This window comes from Oenanthe melanoleuca, chromosome 7, assembly GCF_029582105.1.
Source record: "Oenanthe melanoleuca isolate GR-GAL-2019-014 chromosome 7, OMel1.0, whole genome shotgun sequence".
NCBI lineage: Eukaryota > Metazoa > Chordata > Aves > Passeriformes > Muscicapidae > Oenanthe > Oenanthe melanoleuca.
Window position 1 is genome coordinate 1480641 of NC_079341.1, and position 23366 is coordinate 1504006.

The window sequence follows — 23366 nt, forward strand, 5'->3', positions numbered from 1 at the left end:
TTGTCCTTCTGCTGAGCAAAAGCCAAGTGGGAAAACCATATCCAGCTGTCAGAGTGTGACAGAGCTGGGAAGGGACCCTGGGAAGAGCTCCCTGATTAAAGAGCACCAGCCTCACTCCATGATAAATCTTGTTCTCCAAATGGGAAGAGGACAGGAGAGAAAACATTTCTGCCAGCTCCTTATTTCCAGGCTGTTTCAGCTGTCAAAACACTGCACAGGATCCCTGTCACCCAGGAAAAAGGCTGGAGAGTTCAGATCCAAGGTGTTGTGATCACACAGAGATCACACAGATATTGGGATATCCCATCTCCTGGGCCTCCAAGCTAATAGGGATGTCCATTCCTGCATCCACTGAAGCTCTGGAAATGCTTCTTCAGTGGGATGCTTGAATTCCTGCCCCTGAGGTCACTGCTCCAGCATCTCCCACGGTCTCAGCAGAAACAATTCTCAGCAAGGAAAAAAAAAAAAAACAACAAAACAAGAACCAAAAAAAATCTGAGATAAAAAGACATCAAAAGATGCTTCAGCAACACAAATCCTCCAAGCTATTTTTAGTCTCTCTTTTATGGCAAGAACACAACATCCAGTTTCGCTGCCCTGTGTCCTCTGCCTCCTCTGGGAACAGACCTGCAGCAGGGCAAGGTAAGGGCATGTAAAAGTTCTGAGCTGAGAGCTAAAAATGAAAATTGGGCTCTGATGGATGAGTTTTCATGGCTGATTACAGCTCCATGGGGATGGGGTGCTCTTGACCTTGTATCTGCATGGACTTGTGGGAAAAGTGGAGTCAGTGGGAAGCCAGGGAAGGATTTATCTGAGCATGGCTAAGACAACCAGCCCGCTTGTGGTGAGCTGGTTTATTCCAACTCTTTCAGCTATGAAATGCTCTGGACTGGTGTTCAGGGCTCAGGATGAAGCCCACAGCCTTCCCAGTCCTGCAGGCACACTGTGGCAGCTCTTGGGGGTGTCCTGTGCAGGGCCACAAGTGGGGTTTCAATCCTTCCAACTCAGGATATTCCATGTGGTGTTTTTCCTGGAGCAGCTCCCTACCTGGGATAGGAGCTTCCCCATCCTCTCCTGGAGCTGAACACCAAGGTGGGCACGAACAAGGTGTTGTTCAAGAGGTACCTGGCTGTCTTAGGTTGCAGTACAGGATGTGGCCAGCAATGTGAATTCTGTCCCCATCTGTTGAGCCGGGTGGGGCAGTGACCCTGATCTCCTGGCACATATTATCTGCTCATGGGCCATCTTTAAACCAGCTGGGGCAATCATCTTTATCTTTCCCACAGCCCATCCTCCCTCCAGGAAGATTTCATCTGCTGCTGGCCCATTCAGTCCCACTGTGTGACTGATAAAATTCCATCATCCCACTGGGAGATGCTCCAGCCAGGGGGAGCAGCCAAGCCTTTCCTACCTGGATAAAAACTGAGATTTTGGACACCAAGGTACCCTCTTTCCACTGGATCCCAGAGGAAAACCAGACCTTTCCACATCATCCCTGGACCTTCAGAGGAAAACTGCACCTTCTCCAGGAGCACTGCTCCAGCTGAACCACATCTGCCACTGCAGGAGGATGCAGCCACCATTGAATGGGACTGTGCCAACACCCTGACTGACTGACGGGTGTCAGCTTGGATTCTGACTCTGGCAGTGTTTTGGGATTGTTCTTTGTAATGCTGTATTTCTTTTTTAATTTTCCTAGTATAAAACTGTTGCTATTCCCATATCCTTGCCTGAGAGCTGCTTAATTTCAAAATTATAATAATTTGGAGGGAGGGGGTTTATATTCCCCATTTCAAAGAGAGGCTCCTGCCTTTCTTAGCAGACACCTGTCCGTCAAACCAAGACACTGGCTCAAAGGCAGATGCTCTCCCCAACTCCCAGAACTCCTGGAACACACCTGGGGCTCCACTTGGATCTGCTCTGCTTCTCCTGCTTCCTGGTGAATGGCACATCCTCTGGGACCAGTACTGAGCACATCTCTTCCCGAAGCTCTAGGTGTGAATCATCTCTCCGTTATCATGGTCTGAGGCAATCAGATGTGCTCATCTGGAATTTATGTCCCCAAATCCCTGTGCCAGAAAGGCTCCGACTGCCAGAGCACAAACTGGGGGGGGAGAAAAGAAGAAAAAGAAGAAAAACAAAACAAAACAAAAACAAACAACACCACCAAAAAAAAAAAAAAAAAACAAACAAAAAAAAAAAAACCAAAAAAAAAAAACCAAAACAGACTTTAAAGATGCAAAAGAGATTGTGTCTAACCAGCTGGTTCTTCTCCAGTGGCAGCAAGGTTGGAAAAGGATCAGGGATATCTGCAAGGAAGCTGCAATGCAGCAGGATGCTGACTCCAGCCTTGCAATGGACACAAGGCCATAAAAGAAGAAATTGCAGACACTGACTTTTTGCCACTGGTGAGAAGGGCAAACAGGTGGAATATCTGGAGAAGGATAATTCATGGTTTGAAATTCATGGTTTCAGCTCAGAAGAAGGCAGTTCAGGGGGTGTCTAGACTTATTCACTGGGTGTGCCTGACATTCACACCCAGATGTTGAAATCCCAGGGCAGCTGACAAGCCTTGTATTAACTTAAGACTAATCTGCACCATCTGTCCAAGTCTGAGGGGAAAAGAGCAACTCTTCCACTCTGGGGCTGGGTTCTGTTACTGCTGCACTGGCTGGATTAATCTGCAGAAGAGAAAATCTTGGTTTTTAGGAAGTCTTCCATAGAAAAGTCTTCCTGTCACCTACACTCCATGTTTTGAGTGGCCTTCAAGGGCTCCATCTCTTGCACGTGGCTACTTCAGAAGGAGGGAACAGAGCAGAGACTCCTCTGGACACAGCAGCATTTGCAGATTCCCAGTCTCAAGTTTTTGGGAGGGAGAGGAGCAGCTGTACCAGGCTTTTCTGTGGTGCAGAAGAACCACTTTGCCCACTGAGGAGGACCAGAATTCCAAACTCAAGGATGCAAGCCCTTCACCTTTATCCTAAGGATGCCTAGAAGGATTTGTTTCAGGGCTGCCTGGAAGTTTTTCAGCCCACAGGATCTACATAAATATCCCAGGCCCACCTCAGCTGGTCTTCTGCCAAAGACACTGAACTCCAGAAATCTTCCAGCTCCAGGTGATTCAGGCCCAGAGGGAAAACCAAGCAGAAGGAAAGGTCAGGGATCAGCAGAAAATGGTCTCTCTCTTCTGACAAGCATTCCTGGCATGGGAAAAGCAGCAAAACTGATATGTCCCCTATGAAGCCTGAGATATTCTGCCCTTCCTGAGGGCTCTGGAACAAGAATATCCTTATTTTTCAGCGTTTTTCATCTCCTCCAGCCAGTACCCAGAGAAATCCATGCATTAAAAGGAGCTATGTTAGGATCTTTCACCTTGGATTGGAATGTCTCACAAATCTGTCCTTCCCTGAGCAGGAAACACTTCAGGCTGTCATTCTGAAATGGAAACCACCAGACCAAGGAATCTGCACCCCCCTGCCTGTCACTGATCCTTGCTCACAGTGGGGGACCCAAATCCACGTCCTTCAGGCATCACTCAGCAGGATTCTCATCCCTGCACTCAGACCTGCCCAGCATTCTGAGCAAGGCAGCTCCAACTGGGCTCTGCATTCCCTGGCTGGAGCCAGAGCTCCAATTTCCATGCCTGCCCTAGTTTCTGGTCATAATTCGGTGGTGCATTAAGATCAAGGCTGCTCTGACTACCTGTGTGCATTTGGAGAGAGAGAGGATATCCCCAGGGAGAGCTTTTAAAAGCAGCAGTTCACCTGGGTCAGGAGCCAGCTCAGGTATTAAAATTAAAGGTATTAAAATTTAAAAAATAAAATAAAATCTCCGCCGCTAAGTTACAAAGAGCAAAATAAAATATATACTAAAACACAAACAGAGAAAGTTGTAAAGAGCAACAAGCAACAGGAAGAGTTCTGATATTGGTCAAGTGGAAGATGCCCCTGGATCTAGAGGAAAGTGCCCCTGCTCATGGATGGGGCTGGAGATATGATCCTTAAATGTCTCTTGCATCCCAAACCATTCCATAGCTCTATGGTGATCACCACAGGGTACCACATGGAGCATCCTGGAAAGGGAAAAAAAAAAAAAAAGTTTCAGGCAACCTGCAGCAGAAAGAGATGGTGGGGGACAGGCTGGGTTAGTGGGCTCCTCTGGGAGCCTGGGAGAGGGAAAAGGGAAGATTTTAAACAGGAGGAGCAGAAATGAAAGGAGAAAGAAGGGAGGGGAAGGAGGAGGAAGGGAAGAGACAACAAATGACTCTTCATTTAGCACAAAGAAACCAAGATGTCAAGAACAACATTAATCAACTCACCGAGGGATGAGACAAAATTCTGTAATTGCCTCTACCCTGATGTGAGAAACCTGGGTAATAAACAAGAGAAATGGGAATTGCTCATTTACAGAGCATAAATTTGACCTAGTTGGTATCACTGAAACCTTCTGGGAGGCATTTGCATGATTGGAGTGTATAAGGAAGAGTCAGTGCTCATAACCTGGGTGAGAAGAGGGGGAAGCCCTGCCATGGCTTGATCCTGCAGCCATGGGTGCTGGAAGGAGAATTTCTCCAGTGAGTTCTGCTCCTGAGCTTTGGGATTGTCTGCAAGCTCCTTCCCCTCTAAACCCTCACCAGGGGAGCAGTGCCAGACACCCACCCTGACATTTCCAAAGCTTCTCCAGCAAAGTCTTATCTAATTTTTTTTTTTTTGGGTCAGAATTTACCAAAAATGGCTCTAAAGCTGCTTCCCCCCTCCCCGTGCACGACTTTTGTCTGGGCAGGGAAATCAGGAGCGACAGCTGAACTGGAAGGCAGCCTTTGCTTCAGAGCAAGCAATCCCACTAATCTTTTAATGCACAGACAAAGCAAATGCCAAACTAATGAAATACCGGCTTATGCCTTCAAAGGGGAAAATTTCAGACCCAGCATAGCCAAGGGAACAAAGTTATGAGAAGTTAACAAAAGTCAAAGCGAGGATATTTCCCCCCCCCAAAAAAAAAAAGAAAAAAAAAGTTCTAGACAACCACAAATCCCATGATTCAAGGAAGGCTCTTGTGAAAGGCCTGGGGATGAAAGCCCAGAGAGAGTGATGTGAGACATGTAATCTTCACCAAGGGGAGAAGAAGGAAGGAGGGATTTGATGCAAATCAGCTCTATCATTCCAGGTTTATATTCATTGGGAAGGGGGTGGGGGGAGGACTCCAATAATTCAACATCCAGACAACTTCACAAGAGCTTAAGGAGCCTTTGCAAGAGTGATGCTATTTCTGGTATGGCAGAGATTAATTATTTCTCCTGGGTTTAGGCAGGCACAGGCACTGCCTTCTACCTTACCCAGGGCTGGCATCCCTGGGAATATCCTCCGTGCTCTTTTTGCACCTCCAAAGAAAGAATCATGGATTTTCCACTCATTTCAAATAGCATGCAGGATCTTCTTGGGAAGCAACCTATTCCAGCAGCAGGCACATCACATAAACCCTCCCAGGTCTTGCACCCCAGCAGCCATTTCAATGAATCCCACAGGGAAAAACCCCAATATTGTCAATCAGAATCCTATTTCCCAACATTTCACTGCTATATCAGAAACTCCCAAAGGTCTCCACCACAAAGGTGACTTTTCTGGCCACAGCAGCACCAATTTATTTTAATTTATTCCCCCCTCCTCCCATGTATTTTATAATAAAAAAATAGCTGGAAGGGTGTCCCAACAATTCTTATCTCAGTCTTTGCTGTGGCTTAGAAGTCAGCAAACCATCTTTTGGAATTATAGAATCATTCAGGCTGGAAAAGGCCCCTAAAATCAGAGTCCAGCCATTGCCCCAGCAATGCCACCACTAAATTGTGTCCCCAAGTGCCACATCAGCTTTTAAATACATTCATGCCCTCTGCTGCCTCAAAAAGAGTCACCAGGCAAGTCTGCTCCAGCTCCACATCCCCCTAAAACCCTTGCAGCTCTCCAGTGATCTCTCCACAGAAATCTCCCACTTCTCCCTCCTTTATCATCCCATCTTCAGCTCAGTGTTTCACAGACCCTCAGAATCAATCCTGGACCCACTGCAGAGGTCAGGATGAAAGCAAGTTCAGAAATATTTAGAAGGATGGCAATATTTATTGATGTTAATTAGGTGAGGTTTCACTAAGATAAGATGGTTTTTATTTATAACTTGGGTTGTGAGATCTCATAGCTGTTCTGAGCACCAGAGGTCTAGGAAGCAACAGTCAGGTACCAAAATTTCAGGTGATATGTTACAGGAACATTAACATAAGCTACAAAACAAATTTAAATTGGTTAATTAATAGGTGTCAGAGCTGCATTATCAATAGGGAATCAGCATTTGAAGGGGATATGTCCAGACAATCACAGAATCATGGAGTGGTTTGGGTTGGAAGGGACCTTGAAGCTCATCTCATTCCACGACACCTTCCACTATCCCAGGCTGCTCCAAGCCCTGTCCAGCCTGGCCTGGGACATTCCAGGGATAGGGAAACCTGGGGGTTATTTATCCCAATCTTAATTTTGGGATTAACCTCTTTTATGATAACTGAAACTAATCTATGATTAAACTTGCAGATAATTGAAACTCTTGGAGAAGGCTAAACAGAGAAAATTTCACAGAGATCAGGCTCCTCTGACAGGGGCATATCCAAACAGAGCCAAATAAAATCACATCCAGGAAACAGGAAAGCAGATCCTTCCCCCAAAATGAGACTGTTCCAGCCATTCTAACAAAGGAATGAGCAAGATACAAGTTGTCAGCTAAAAGCACAATGAGGGGACACTCCTCTTTTTTTTAATCATGATTCCTAACTGTCCCAAAAGTGGGGCAAAATTCAAAAAACAAATTCACTGAAGGAAGGACTTGTGCATTCACCACAGGAATGTGAAGCTTCCCAGCCTTTCACTAAATCCAGGCTGAGAGATCAGGGAAACCCATCACGGTCACGGGGGTTCAGCCTTTGAGCCTGCCACGTGCAGCACCAACTTTTTAACTACAAACACCACTGTGAAGCTGCCTCTGAAGTTTAAGAGAAATCCCAGCAAGATAACACTGTGCCATGCTTAAATAATCCCAGTGATCAGAAATCCTTTGATGCTTAATGCTCAAGTAGGAATATTTTTAGAAAAGTGCTGGCTTTAGCTAAAAAAAGAGCCCACTCTACACACTATCAGTCAACTGATCAGCAGATACTATCTAATCTCTAAATAATGCTGATCTGGAGAGAGGCTCCAGCTCTATGAAAATAATCTTGACAGCTGATTTAAAGGTGCAGAAGTGAACACAAGCAGCAGCAGCTCAAGGGAAGATGACTACAGGAGCTCAAAGAATCAACATCTTGAAAAGAAAGCAAAAGTCCTGGATGTCAGAGAATAAAGGAATTTGAAAAGGAACATTAAGCCTAATGAAGGCACCAAGTTTGTACAGTGCCTCACAACCAAGCACTTCCAGCAGGCATGTCCATATTGTCCATGTCATCCTGGAACAGGGTTTACCACAAGCAGAGGAAAATGTATTTGCCCTCCAAAACCAGCAGATTTTGGAGTCTGCTGGAAGTCTGTCTCAGCCCCAACACTCCTGAGGATCCCTCACTGCAGGCTTTGCAGCTCTGCAGCTCCTGCTGTCCAGATAATGTCCTACCTCCAGAGCTGCAACCTGACCATCCTCCTGACCTGAAAATAGCTTGAAAAAGAAAAAGAAGACAGAAAAGTCTCTTCTTGAAAAATCACTCATGCCTCATGATCCTGTTAATGCAGCTTCAGGGCTCAGTGCTGCATTGTTCACCTCCAGAAGCACTACCTGCTGTCTCTTCACATGAAGAGCTGATGACAGGAGGAGCTTTATTACTCTAATCACTTGCAGAAAAAAGTTACTGCACATGCTCTTGACTACTCAATTTGCTTTATGCAAGTTGTCCCTGAACGTGATCATTTCTTTCAGCTATAAGATTGTTTAAAGTGCTCTTATCTCTCCATCTCATTTTTTTTTTTTTTTTAAATTCTATTTTAGTAACATTGAGAAAGAGCCCAGAGAAGCTGTGGCTGCCCCTGGATCCCTGGAATTGTCCAAGGCCAGGCTGGAAAGGCTTGAAGCCACCTGGGATAGTGGAAGGTGTCCCAGACCAGGCTAGGGGTGGGAATTCGTTGAGTTTAAGGTCCCTTCCCACCCAAGACATCCAGGGATTCTGTGATCAGCCCTGGGCAGGAGGCTGCAGGGCAGCCAGGGGATGACACAGGATTCCAAGTGGAAGCACAGAGTCACTGGGAGCTGACTTGTGGCACAGAAACCCCAAAGCTTGAGGCAGCTGGTTCAGTGCACTGAGCTTGTCAAGGCTGTAGCAGCTCTGATTAAAGATGTCAGCAGTGCCAGGTCCAGAGCAAAATGAGCCTCATGAGCAGCCAGGGCACAACCAGAAATCCATGCTGCTCATGATCTGCAATTAAGGCTGCCACTGACTAACAAAATGGGCAAAAAATCCCCCAAAACAGAAAGCAAACCACAGCAGGGAGGGGATGAGAAGGAACAGAAAAGCAAAAACACTCAGGGTGCAGAGTGGCTTCAGGTAGAACTATGAAATGATCACCATGGAGCTGTGTCTACAGCAAGCTCCCCAGGAAAAGCCTGCTCCTTCATAATGGCTTTAAGATGAAGAAGGGTGGATTTAGACTGGATTTTGGGCAGGAATTGTTCCCTGGGAGGGTGCTGAGGCTCTGGCACAGGGTGCCCAGAGCAGCTGTGGCTGCTCCTGGATCCCTGGAAGTGTCCAAGGCCAGGCTGGACACTGGGGCTTGGAACAATCTGCGACAGTGGAAGGTGTTCCTGCCATGGCAGGGGTGGGATGAAATGAAATGAACTCTGAGGTTTCTTCCAACCCAGATCATTTTAGGATTCTATGATTCCCTAAAGAATTGTTTTCAAGAGTGCTTTGCAAAAAGAAAGCCCAAACACCTCTAGCAGGAGGAACACAACCATGCTCACCCCAGCTCAATTTTTATTTAGACAAAAGTCCAGCTGTAAGGAAAGAGCAGAGCAGGGTTTCCTTTGACCACTGCTTGGAGCTGGCATCCAATCTTATTTCTGAAGGAGGTTCCAGCTGTCCTGGAGCAGGCAGCACATCCAACACACCTTGGATGGGACATCTGTCAGGAAGGATTCAGCTGATGGGTTTGAGGGCCCTGCTGTAATTATCTCATCACAGTGACACACACCTCGAGATGCAATCAGCTTCCAGCTAATTGCACAGCATCCCCAGTGCACTCACTAACAGCACTGGAGCCACATCAGCCAGAGGAATTCCATGAAACCCTCGGGAAGCACAAGCCCACCCACATTTGAGCAGGTCCTTGAGGAAGGGAGAGTTTGGAAAGGTCCCAGTGGGAAGGACAGAGCCTGGGGAAAGCCCAAGGGGTGTTTCAAGGGGAGGTTTTGAGGTATGCACACCTCCTTGGTGGGTTTTTTGGGGCAGCTCCCTCGAGACAACAAAGAGCAGCAATTCCAAGGCAGGAACAGCTTTTTGTAGAGATTTCACCAGAAGGACAGCAAAGAGAATGAAACCTGAACTCCTGTCCCTGCTGCCCTGCTTGTCCTGGGAATGTTTTACAATGCCTGCAGACAGATCCCTCAGTTTATCATCAGCATCCTGGCTGCTCAGGTAAACACAGCTACACTGATCCCTTCTGCCAGGACAGCAGGAAAGCCACAGGGACAAGGCAAGTTTTTATTACAGCCTTTAGGCAGCAAGGCAAATTCATTCCCTGAGAAGCCTGCACTTCCCTCCCTCCCCAAGAGGTACATTCCCATCTCCATCGAGGCACCTTTAGCCATCACTATTCCATATTGCATTTAAGGCACATTAAAGTTCCTCTCTGAAATTCACAGCTCCAATTCCCAGCACTGTGGGGGATTTTGGGGCACTTGCTTAGGGATACAGCAGCATAGAACCCCCAGAAGTTCAGCAAGCACAGCAAGACAGCAAGGCTTAGAAAGAATTAAAAAATAAAGTCTCAACAAGAAAGCTCCTTAGAGGAATGCAATTGATTTTCCAAGTCTTTCAGACCACGTATTTTAATTAATATTTATCCTACCTACTTAAATGCCATAATCTGTGCCGTGTTAGAACTGCAGCATTCAACAATTGATGCTATTAATTCTGCCCACCATGGCATCTCCCTCTTCCAGATGCAAAAGGAAGCACTCAGCAGAGAACAGAGGGATTCTTGCAGCCTTCCACGTGTGCTGGGAAAGCAACAGCAGCTGCAATAATGTGCTCAAGCAGATAAACATTCCAACAACGCTTCTTAAAGCATCAATTTTGCCTTCCCCTTGTTTGCAAGAAGTGCCTGTTGTCAGCTTAACTCAACAACTATTTCCAAAGAGCAAACAGCTAATGGGCCACTGAGAAAAGCTCTTAAAAATTCAGCCTGTGCTGCTCCAGAGCTGAGCTGGAGCTGTGTAACCCATGGAAATGAGGGGCTGGAATTATGGGCCATAGCAAGTGTCAGAGTGAAAAAAAAAATGCAGAAAAAAGAAATTCTGCTACCACAGGAGAAGTTTCAGGGGAGAGCCAGCTCATTTGGGAGCTGTTAAGGACCAAAAAGCACTGAGTCTGCTTCTGGGGAAGGAGGCAGCTTTGCACACAGCCAGCCAGAGCAGATGTGGGAGGCAGGAGAGCATCATCATGCTCAGTGCATCCAGGGAGACCCATGAGAGCTGACAGGAGCCATCAAAACCAGCACTTCTGGCAGAAATCCTCATCCCTGAGCTCAGAGCACAGCCCTTGAATTCGATATGAAATGCAAACCAGCCACAACTCCTGTCCATTCCTTAGGGAAGGAGGAGAGAAGCTCCAGAGGGCAGACTCCAGGAGAGCAGTGCATCCCTGGGGGTGGAATTTTTGCTCCTCCATAACATTTTACACCTCATTTTTACATATTTACACAACTTGCCACCTCAGCCAGGTCACCAAATCAAGCAGTGCTTGGACACATGGCTTCTCCACCACTGGTTCCTCTCTGGTACAGATTGGGGAAGAATGAAGGGTTAAACTCCCCCAGCACTGCACAACTTCACCACAATTCAACTTCACCACAACTTTTTCAGCAAACCCATCTTGAAGAAGACACAGCCTGTCTCAAATTCAGTTACACTGCACCAAAAGGTGGTAACAGCACTTGGGAGGGAGAATTAAAATAATCCCCAAACCCCAAACACCTTCAAGTTTCACACTACAGAGCATAAGGAGTTGAAGATTCTTGATATGTATCAGGGGGCCCTATTAAGATCATTATTTGCTGTCAGAGTCTTTAAGCAGCTGCAGCCTGCTCTAAATATAGACCCATTTAATGCTTTTCTAGGGGGGAAAAAAACTTTAGAAAACCCTAAGTGACTTAGAATCAGGAGTGGCACCACGACAGAGCCACAGCAGTGCAGACAGACTGCACCAAGGTGATTTTTAAAGGCAAACCTGTGCACCTGCACTCCCTGGGGAGATTTTCAGTGGAGAGCTGAATCCCCAGCACTCTGCTGCATTTGGTGCTGCAACACCATCAGCAATTCCTGCCCCCTGTTCTGGGAGCTGCCTGTCAAATCCATTCCCAGGAGGGAACCTGCCTTTTTCAGGGGCTTCTCAGGTGATGTACACCTGGGTTAAAGCCAGTTTCCCCCACCAGGATCTCTGCACTGTAGTCCCCAGTGGGGGAGCACCCATGGGTCTGCCAAAGCTGGAGCAGTTGAAGCTGGCAGAGCCCCAGGCAAGAAGGTTTACATCCTTTTCAAAGCTCCACTTCAGTTTTATGTACTCCAGGGAATATTGCAGTTTGTGCACATAATCCCCTTGGGAATCCTGAAGTCTTGGTGATAAATCCCTGGAGCTGGTTATAAAACACAGAAGTGCTTTTGATCAGGGGGCAAATGCCAGCGTGAAGTGGTGTTTGTTCCCTCTTTGTTCTCCTGGCAGGAGGGAACACAAACCCAGGATTCTCCTTCCCTTTCTCCCTGATGGTGTTGGAGCCTTTTCCATCCTCTCCTGGGCACAGCTCCCACAGTCTCCATACCTGCTGCAGGGAAGGTGTGACCTGCACCACTCACCTCCTGAGCATCCCAGCTGAGGGCAAGCCTGGAGGGCAGCTCCCTCCATTTCCATGGAATAACACTGCCAGCAGGACAGCCCTGTTCCCAGGAAAACCCACAGGACAGAGGGAAGGGCTGGCTGGGAGCACACGCTTCCACAGACGGCGTGGGCACGAGCACCCTTCAGAGAACAGCCAAATTTGTGACCCAGTGAAACCAAACCAAGCACAAAGCTCCTCTGGTTCCAAAATTAACACTGTGATCGTGTTTATTCTCTTAAATTAATCCAGATTAGTTCCCAGGGCATACATGAGATGCAGTTTCCTTATGTCAGTGCGCTGCCCCAGCTGAAGATCTTTATTACTGTAGCTCTTCATTATTCTTTTCCTGCCATCACATTCAAGCCTTTCCTGCCTGTAAGGCGACTCCAGCCTCTTCCCTACCAGACACCCAACCAATTTCCCAGCAGACCAAGCCACCTGGCAGCAGGAGAGGCTTGCAGGAGGATTTGGATGCTCTGTAGGAGTGCAGGAAAGCAGCTCCTGTTTCTCCCGAGAGAAACAAACAATTCTAATTTGGAAGCTGCTTTTTAATGCAGTCGGTGTTTGGTTGGTTTTTTTTTTTTTTCCCCTCCTCCTGCTTTTTAGAGGGCTGTTTTGAGCACAAATGGGGAGGTTTGAAGCAGCACTGAATCTTAATGGGCCTCTCACGTGCACGGGCAGCTGCTCACTGCCAGACTGGAGCTGCTTTGGGGAACACGTACAGACTCTTCCCAACAAAAGAAAGTAGAAGCAGCCTCAAATTTCTCTTTTTCTTTTTTTTTTTTTTTTTTTTTTTTTTTTTTTTTTTTTTTTTTTGGTTGTGTTTGAAACAACTGACTCCACCAGTCAAAGAACATCCCCTCCATTGCAATCCACCTCCCTGAAGGGGAACAAAGCCAATGGATGAAAAGGGAAGGTGCTGAACCACCAGCTGAGGAAACCCAGGCGGGTTTGTGGCAGAGACAAAAGCAGACAGAGAAAAGCTCAGCCCTGCTGCCTCCCTCCAGGAGAAATGTTAATGCTGTGTCCTGCACCCAGAGCCAAGGAACAGCCTCTCCCAGGTGAAGGGAGGAACTCACAGGCAGAGATGGAGCAAAGCTCCCAGGAGAGTAATCAAAGCTTCCAAGCAAATGATGAAACCTATTTGCTCCTAACGAGCTGCTCTGTTCCCAGGAGCTGGCACACTTTTCCCTGCATTAGCTGCACTGGCTGAAAAATCAGTTCCCAGGGGGAGCCAAGGTCTTTCCAGAGTGCAGGAATGGTGAAGGAGCTTGGCTGGGTCACCAAACCTGCAGAGCTCACCTTGTCCTCACCCCATCCTGTGGGAGCTCAGCCTTCAGCCACCTGCACTCACACAGTCCTGGAATGGTTTGGGGTGGGAGGGACCATAAAGCCCATCCCATCCCATCCCATCCCATCCCATCCCATCCCATCCCATCCCATCCCATCCCATCCCATCCCATCCCATCCCATCCCATCCCATCCCATCCCATCCCCAGTCAGAGACAACTTCCACTGTCCCAGGCTGCTCCAAGCCCCAGTGTCCACCCTGTGCCAGGGCCTGCCCACCCTCACAGGGAACAATTCCTGCCCAATATCCCATCCATCCCTGCCCTCTGGCAGTGGGAGCCATTCCCTGTGTCCTGTCCCTCCATCCCTTGTCCCCAGTCCCTCTCAGCTCTCCTGGAGCCCCTTTAGGCTCTGGAAGGGCTCTGAGCTCTCCCTGGATCCCTTTCTTCTCCAGGCTGAATCAACATGTTAAAAGTTAATATACCAAAAACTTCCACACACCTTTTTGGACACCCAATGGCAGTAAGAGATCCTCCCAGTCCACCCCTTCCTCCCTAAACCTCCTTTCCTCCAAATAACCCTGGAATTTGAAGGAAGGATTTGCCTCCTTTGGGACCAATATCCTGAATTTTGTGCTGACAGTTCACAAGAGGGAAATCTGTTGACACTGCACGTGCACTTTGGCAGAGCAGCTCTTCCAGGGCAGTGTTTGGAATGCAGGGATCACCCCAGAGGATGAAAGCACAGCAGGAGAGGCCTCGAGCAGCCTGAACAAACAGAAAAACTACCAGCAGAAAGGCTGCTGGGACACTTGGTGCTACTCTGTGCCAGTCAGAGATCACTGGCTTCTTCCACTTCACCAAAGAAATACAGCCTTCAGTCTCAGGCAGAGACATTTGATTACAGAGCAGATATGGGTTAGCAGAAATCAGCTGGAGCAGAGGGAGAGCCAAGGCAGGGCTCTGAGCCCAAACAGCCCCACTACACCAAACTGCAAAGGGAAGAGAAACTGCTCTGACACACAACCTTCTCCTCACAGCTGTCAGAAACCCCTGCCTGCAGTACACTGCTTTTCACTTTTTATTTGCTGAGCACTCCCAGTAACGCTCTGGAGAGTCAGCATTCCCAGAATCTGGAGTCTCAGCATCCCTCATGGAGGGGAGCAAAGGGATGGGACAGGCAGGACAGAGCAGAGCAGCTGCAGCACTGCCCAGAAGGAAAGTACATTCGTATTTTTTGGACATCAGGGTCTGGGAGGGGCCACATGATGCTGCCCTGCCCTGTAGCAGGATCTTTTAGGGCAATGTTTTAATGAGATCAGAGCCCCTCTGTCTGGAGCCAGGCTGGCAGAGCTGGGGGTGCTCACCTGGAGAGGAGAAGCTCCAGGGAGAGCTCAGAGCCCTTCCAGAGCCTAAAGGGGCTCCAGGAGAGCTGGAGAGGGACTGGGGACAAGGGATGGAGGGACAGGACACAGGGAATGGCTCCCACTGCCAGAGGGCAGGGATGGATGGGATATTGGGCAGGAATTGTTCCCTGGGAGGGTGGGCAGGCCCTGGCACAGGGTGCCCAGAGCAGCTGTGGCTGCCCCTGGATCCCTGGCAGTGTCCCAGGCCAGGCTGGACACTGGGGCTTGGAGCAGCCTGGGACAGTGGAAGGTGTCCCTGCCCATGGAATGAAATTATCTTTATTAAGATCCCTTTCAACCCAAGCCATTCTGGGATTCTGTATCAGGTACATGGGTCATTCATGGATCAGCCTCTTGACACTGTTTACAAGTGTCAAGTTTACAAACACACAAAGCAGCTTGAGGCACATCTTGGTTCCATGCAAAACACTCCCTCAGCAGAGAGGCAGAGGTAAGAGCTCAGGTGGCCCAAGGAACCATCAAGCAAACTCTTCATGCTGAACACGAGTGTCAAGGTTTTGAGGAGCTCAGGTTCAAAGCCCCCTGCAAGTCATTTGGGGCTCGAGTGCAAAGGATGCTAACCAAACCCCAGAGCTGGCACTGATGACATCCAATCCACCCCTAGATCAAGAGTCTAATGCCACATTCAAACCCCCCAGAACACGAGAGGAGCTGAGTATTTTCTTATACTTGTACACAATAGAATTTATGAAACAGATAGCAAAAGCCATCCATCTTCATTTATAAGTCATGGCTTTTGCCTTTGTTAAATTTAATTGCTTCCCCTGTGGCTTCAAATCAAGGGCAGATTCTATTAAAAGTAATTACTTTGCTGTGCAGCTGGCATAGCAAAGTTGCTTGATAAAGGTTAATCTACTAAGTGATGGCAGCTTCTAAATGAGGGTGATGATTTTCATTAATAACTTCATGGGGAAGATGATGCTGGAATTTAGGCATGCATTGACATGATAGCCACAGCTCCAGAGGGTCCTGTGTCCCCATCCATGGCCCAGGGACAAGGACAAACATGGCACTGGGGCCATGGGGTCCTGCTGCAGCTGGCTCCCTCTGCCACCCACAGGGTTTCCACTCACACTCGTCCTCAGGGATGCCCAGGGATGTGCAGGCTGTGGTCTGGTCCATCCCCAGAAGTGTCCCAGGCCAGGCTTGGAGCAGCCTGGGATAGTGGAAGGTGTCCCTGCCCAAAGCTGAGGGTTGCATGTGATGGGCTTTAAAGCCCCTTTTAACCCAAACCCTTTTAGGCCAGTGTAGAATCAGCACCCCCACGTGATGAGATCACTCCAAGCCATTTGCTTTTTAGGATTCTTTCTCTCTTCCATAGCTCCAGCAGAAGGGAAGGTAGGGGTAGGAGGCTCCCAATAATCATCAGACAAAGTGGGAGCAAGCCTAGGAGGAAGGCTCCAAACAAACCCCTCAGTTTTCTTTCCCTCCTTTCTCCCTACAGGCTGCAGCATTCTGTACAAAAGGCCACTTGTGCCATACAAGTAATGGGAGAAAGGCTAGAAGATATAAAAAAATACACTTCCCCCCCGCCATTAATGCCATCTTCCAGCTGCACTGGAGGATTTTTTCTCTCCCACTCATGACCAGAATGTTGATTTATGCAGTAGCAGCACTGCTGCTCTCTCCAGACTAACTAAAGCTGATCTAATGATCCTTTGTGGACCTCTTCCAGCACAAGATATTCTATGAATCCTGTGGGTTTAGGCACCAGGACATGGCAATCCAGTGCCTACTGTGGCAGATTTACAAAAACACCCCAAGCATTTTCATGTTTTTAACCATCAGAACCCAGTTTTATAAGCAAGCTGTAGGTATTTCATGGAAAATTAGACCAGCTCTCTCAACCACATGGAAGTTTTACACCATAAATCACAAATGCCTCTGAAATCTGTTTGAGGAAAAAAAAAAAAAAAAAACAAAAAACAAAAAGGGTTAAGAATTAGAAGCTTAGCACCAGCTATTTTTAACATAATTCTGAGAGTAACACCCTGCAAGCAACAAGCTCTATGAATAAAGTAAAAATTCAGCCTTCTGCACACGCCTGCCCCTCTGTGAAGGGAGCTGCCATCTGCATGTTGAAAGGATTATTTTCCACGTGGGAGGCCAGAGAAATGGGGGGGGGGGAAAAAATCCCAGAAACCTGCTAGGAAATGCAGTCCAAAGGGCAAGTTGTCTCCTGTTTCAGCAAGCAGAGGTGGTCCCCATGGAAAGGCTCTGGCAGAGGGGATCGCTGGCTGTCCAGCCTTACACCATTAATTGCCTTTCAGGGAATTAATTAGGGAATTAGGTAACTCCAGGGAGAGTGTTGAGACTGAAAGTTCTGAAAGGGGTGACTTGCTGGGCCCCCAAATCTTTAATATTGACCTTGGAACCATCTTCCTGCAAGATGGAAACACCTCTTTGTGCCTCTCTTCTGCACAGTTTTCACCCCATTAACCACAGCCATGGAAAGTTTTCCCTACCAGGGCTCAGTCCCTGTCTCAGGCAAGTCCCAGATGGGAAAGCCAAGCTCCAGTATTTCCTCTGATTAATGAAAAGCCCCTGTGAGCACCTCTCCTGGTCCTGCAGCAGGACCAAGCCTGCTGCACTTCACACACCTTGGGCTCCATGAAGCCACATTCCCATCTCCCAAGCCCTTGATTTCCCAGGGAAAGCAGAGCTCTGCCTTTCCTTGTGTCCCTGACAAGGATTTGTGCTCTGAGGGTTTCCATTTCCCCTTGGTAGTTATCACTCAAGAGCAATAAAATCCTCCTTGGGTCAGATGCAAACAACACGTGGCTCCAGCTCCCTCTAAATCAAATTTTACTGGAAAGTCACGGGAAGCTCAAACATTCCCAAGACTAGAAAGAGAAAGGAGCTATTTATTCTTGCAGTTACACCAAGCAAGAGCTGAAAAGGTGTTACATTGCTGCCAGCTTAGCTACACATTCAAAAATAAATGTGTTTTCTTGGTGATGGTGAGAGTGCAAATCTCCAGGGAAAGCAAAATCAGAATGGAAAGGCGGCGAGGCAAAGTTATTTATTCAGAGTAGAGGCTGTCAGAAGGGTCTGCTCTGATCAAAGGCTGTTCTGCTGCCCAGGGGGAAAGGTGAGCAGCCCTACCTGCAACTGGCAGGTGAGAAAAGCAAAGAATTTGCTTTCAAATCACTGGGAGCAGGTGAAGCAGCCCAGCAGGGACACATGGGATACCCAAGGGATGAGCATCCAGCAGGGATGCAGCTGTGTCCAGGCAGGGGCTGTGTCAGGCTCTCCAGCAGCACTTTTTGCTTGTAATTATGTGGGGGGGGACAAGCAGCAGTTCCACCAGAGTCCTCTCAAGTTCAATCAAGCCTTCAGCAGATAAATGGAGCAGTCACAACCATCCTGCCACGGTGCCACTGCTCTCACATTGCTGCTCCAGAGGGAAGGGGGTGCTGGATCCCAGAAACCTGGGATTTCTGAGCTTTCTGTGCTTTCTGGCTCTGAGCCCCTGGAGAACACTGCTTTTGACCTGAGGCCTTGGAGAAGGCTTCCAAATTTGAGTGATGGAGTTAAAATCACAGGTGTGTAGTTAAATAGAAGTGTGTGATTTCACATGGTGAAGGGTTTTTAATTTGAGGGTTTTATAATATAGTGATAGGTGTGGGACAAGATGGAGGATTTTGGGTGTTGTTTCCTTTCTGTGTTGTTCTTCCTTCCTCTCCATGGTTTCAGGCAGTAGTTTCTGGTTGGACAGTCAGTGCTGCACTGAGGGTCACAGGAGTGTGGTTATTGGGCCAAAAGTGTAAATAATACAGGTGTTAATTCTCTGCTGGACTGTTTAGCTTTCAGAGACCTTGTAACTAGCTGGGTTCATCTCCATTTTGCTCACTTCTAGCTGGTAGCTGGAAGTGCTGCAGGACTCTCTGTACTTTAGATAAGATTTAATAAACAACCAAGCCCAAACATGAGAAAATTAATTTCCTTCATGTTTTTTAATGCTGGCTCTGAGTGAAGACAGAAGAAACTGCAGACTAATTAAGTGGTGCAGGCACCACCTTTACAAATTTGGATGTCTCAGGGACAGGAGCAGGAAGGTGCTGGGAGAGGGAAAGGATGAGGTCCCATGGCAGTGCTCAGCAGCTGCAGCCATCTGGTGCAGGGATCAAGGTTAACACAAGCCAAGATGGATTTCTGTTCTGAGTAAAACTGCACCCTCTAAAAGAACAGAGAGGTTTTAGGGCAATGTTTTAATGAGATCAGAGCCCCTCTGTCTGGAGCCAGGCTGGCAGAGCTGGGGGTGCTCACCTGGAGAGGAGAAGGCTCCAGGGAGAGCTCAGAGCCCTTCCAGAGCCTAAAGGGGCTCCAGGAGAGCTGGAGAGGGACTGGGGACAAGGGATGGAGGGACAGGACACAGGGAATGGCTCCCACTGCCAGAGGGCAGGGATGGATGGGATATTGGGCAGGAATTGTTCCCTGTGAGGGTGGGCAGGCCCTGGCACAGGGTGCCCAGAGCAGCTGTGGCTGCCCCTGGATCCCTGGCAGTGTCCAAGGGCAGGTTGGACACTGGGGCTTGGAGCAGCCTGGTGAAAGGTGTCCTTGCCCATGGAATTAAATGATCTTTAAGGTCCCTTCCAATCCATTCAATGGAATAATTTGGAAATAGGATCCACATTCCCAAATGATGCAATCTCTTACACCCTACAGCTCTTAGTACTTCTGGTTTCTCACAGAAATGTGGGATGCAGCTCTAGGATTTGTGTCAGGCTCAGTAAAACCCAGCCTGGAGCATGCCCAGGAGCGTGTGACCCTCCCCGGGTATTTCTGGTAACTTTTGGGTAACAATGTGTGCATCCCACTGCAAGGCACACGTGGAAGGGTGCCAAATCCAAGGCAGGAGTTATTCCTAGTGCCTCCAGCCTGAGGAGATGCTGCATTTCCAGAGCAATTTGATATTAAGAGCTCTAACATAAAAGGAGAAAAGAGGAGCTAAAAGTGAATTGTTTCTTATTTTTACAGCCACTTTGATTCCTTAGCAATATTTACCACAGAGAAGGAAAAAAAATGGCACAGCAAAACCCTAAAACAAAAACCACCACCCTTCAGATTTTTAGCTAAAAATAGTTATTGGATGCCACAGAGCTCCCTCTTCATCATTCTCTGTATAAATCAGGCTGAGAAAGAGCACAGCCAACCCCACAGTCACCTGCAGAGTGGGATGCTCATGCACACAAAGCCAAGATTTAGAGCTAACCCAAAGGCAGAGCCTCTAATTCATCACAGTTTTAATTGGTTTCAGTCCCCAAAGAAATCCTTCAGGGGACGTGAACTGAAGCTGGCAGCCACGCAGGGATGGGAAAGAGGCACACACTGATCCCAGAGAGAGATCTTTAAACCACAAGGCTGAGCCTTGGACACTCAAATTGGTTCCTGTGGAAAAGCTGTAATGAAATTTTATGACTCCTTCAGAGCCACAATAGAACCAGCTGAATTTGAGCAACCTTCAGTGAAAAACATACATAAAACAAACCTTTCCTTCCCCCCTTTTTAAAAAGAAAAACCTCACTGCTTTAAAAAAAATGAGGCAGGAAGGAGAAGCTAAAGAGAAAATGGATTAAAAATTCTCCCTTCCCCCCCTCCCTTTAAAATCAAAGGTATTTTACCTCCCCTAAGGCACCAGAAAGTAAAGATAATCATGAAAAAGCTGAATGAAGCAAAAGTTTTGTGGAGGTTCACGTGTGGATTTGACCTAGATACAGTGAACATTCTTCTGATTAATACAGAGGTTATAATTTTATACCAGAGCACTCCAACTCCAGCTTTAAAACAAATTGGACAGAGTGTCTTATTACTCCCTCATTCCCCTTGATAGATCACTAAATATCTGCGTGCTTTAATTATTTGAAACAGACCACAATTCATTATTTCCCCTTTGAATTCTGGTACAGAGCTGGATTTTCTTTCATGCCCTGCAAACTGCATTAGGCTATGAAGGGATACTAAAGGAATATTAAATCCTTTGCCCACATGCCAAAATCTGTGGGAGGTACCAAATGCTCACACACTGCCCACACTGCACACTCCACTCCACCTGAGAGATTGGTTAAAGCTCTTAAAGATTTAAAAAAATGCAGGTGAAAAGGAAAATCTGAAAGGCAAAATCAAAGCAGGTGAATGGGGATGTTTCTCCCTGGGTTTCAGAGCAACTGGGATTGTTTCACATCCCAAAGCAGGATTCACTCAATTAGATGAAAAAATTACAAACTACAGCATCTCTGCCAGGGCAGAGCTAATCTAAGGCTGGTTTGATGACCACAACCCCTGCTCTGGCTTGTCAGGTGTGAGCATCCAATCTCACCTCCATTCTTCACCTGCCTCAGCTGGCTGCTGAGGTTTCCTTCATTTTTCACCTATTAAGCTTCCCCAGACCACCTTTTCTCAGCTTTAATTGTTTCCTGAGCATTCTCCTGGTTACCTGAGTAGCCAGGACTGATTGATAATGTCCTGCAGGTAATTAATCCCCCGATGCCAGCCTGGACAACCACAGAACAGGTTGGGCTGGAAGAGACCTTAAATTCCATCTCATTACAACTCCCTTTTTCCCAGCCCAGTTTTCTCCTTTTGTGGGGGCAAAAAAAAAAAAAAAAAAAAAAAAGAAAAAAGAAAAAAAAAAAAAAGCTTCTCTCCTTCCTACTTTGCACCCAGAAGGCCAAAATCCACACATCCCTGCAAGCAGACTGGGGCAGGTACTAAACAAAGCTGAAGAATGCATTTTCTCCCCTAGGCTACATATGCTTAAATGGCATTTGATTCCACCAAAAGGCAGATTCATTTGTATCTGGGAACAGCAAGCACGGAACGTGAGCTTATTTTGAACAGAATCAGCATTGTGGTAGCCAAAGCTCATTAATTATGAATTTTATCAACTGCTCACTGAAATTTGTTCTGCTAGCACAGTGTAATTGCCTGCAAAAGCAGTGCTTTCAAAGGAGAAATCGCCAAGCTAGGAAATAACCCACATCCCTCCTTTTCCAGGAGACATCCCTGACTTGTTTGGGAGCAATTACAGCCCTTGGAGAATCCTCAAGGTTCCCCAAGCATCTTAGCAGGGCATCCATTGCCAACAAGAAGTGGTGAAGGGCATAATTGGGTGAAACACGAATATGGAGCACAGGAAGGAGCTCTCCTGCTTGCTCTGCTGGGGTCCTGGCAGGGTGCTTACAAAATTTGTCGGTGAGCATTCCCATATTTGAAGCATATTTTCTGCTGGCCTGTGAAGCAAGGAGTAAGAGCCACACCACCCCACAGCCCCAGGGTGCAGACAGTGAGTCAGCCCCACTCAAACACAGCCTTGCACTGGCTCCCAAGGATCCCATTAAGTGCTGAAATAAGAGAAAACATCTCAGGGCAGCTCTGCAGGGCACAGGCAGCACTTAACATTACAATTATTTGGAGACACTGATTCTAATCAGCAAGCAGAGCCTCTCGACTTAATTTCATTTCACATGCACACACACAGACCTACCTTGGCAAAGGCAGAGCTGTGGCTTGGAGGTGATGAGGAAGATCACCCTCCACAGGACAGCACCTTTGTGAATGTGCAAAAACAGCACTGCCAAACACCCCAGCTCCTGGAGGAAACCTCAGCAGAGGCACCAGCACAGAAAGGCAGGGCTGAGCTGTCAACCCTCATTCCCAGCTGCTGCTGTGGTAAGAAAACAAAGGTATTACCTCTTTTTTCTAATCTAGGATGTCTTGCAGTTATTACTACATGGTGCATTGCTGTTAAAATATCCCGGATAGTCTCCCAGGATACATTTTTCTAACTACAGAGGTCTCAATTAGTGCTTTTCAAACTGGGTTTGAACTGGGAGGAGCTGAGCCTTCCAGCCCAACAAACTCTGCCACTCTTCCACAAACAGCAACTTTCTTACTCCTTTCTATATTCTTTTCCCTTCTTTAAATGCCATTTTTGCAGAGTTGCCCCAGCTGTGGCTGATGGGCTGTGCCTCGTGGAGAGTCCTTTGGAAACATCTGGAACTTTCCCTGGGACCTTCCCTTCACGTGCCCCAGCATCCATCAAAGGGATCAACAACTGATTTGTGTGTGTTTGCTGGAACTGGATGGTCTTTCAAGTCCCTCCCAAGCCCAACCAGGCTGGGATTCTGCATTTCTGCGTTTTCACAGAGCAGCTGTGGGCTGAAGCACGCTGCTTCCACCTGGGAAGCAATAAAGGACATGAGATGCTCTCCCAGCAATTAAAATAAACCTGGGGAACAAAGATGTGGGAGTTCTGCAGGAACTGAGATCCTCACACCCCACTTCGGGTCCTAGCAGCAGGGAAGCTCCAAGTGCCCAGCTGAGGTGAGAGCAGCATCCCCAACTCTGCAGGGTGACCTTCACAGCTCCATTTCTGCCACCAGAGCCGCTGCAAACGAGGTCTGGCCTGTCCCCTTTGCCACCCTGATGAAAGCATTACCTCGGCTGATAATTAGAGAGGCCCCAGCCAGGTATGCTAATGACTACCTGAAGAGTTTCTGCTAATCAGCTGTCGGTGAACAATGGCATTTCTCGGATCGTTT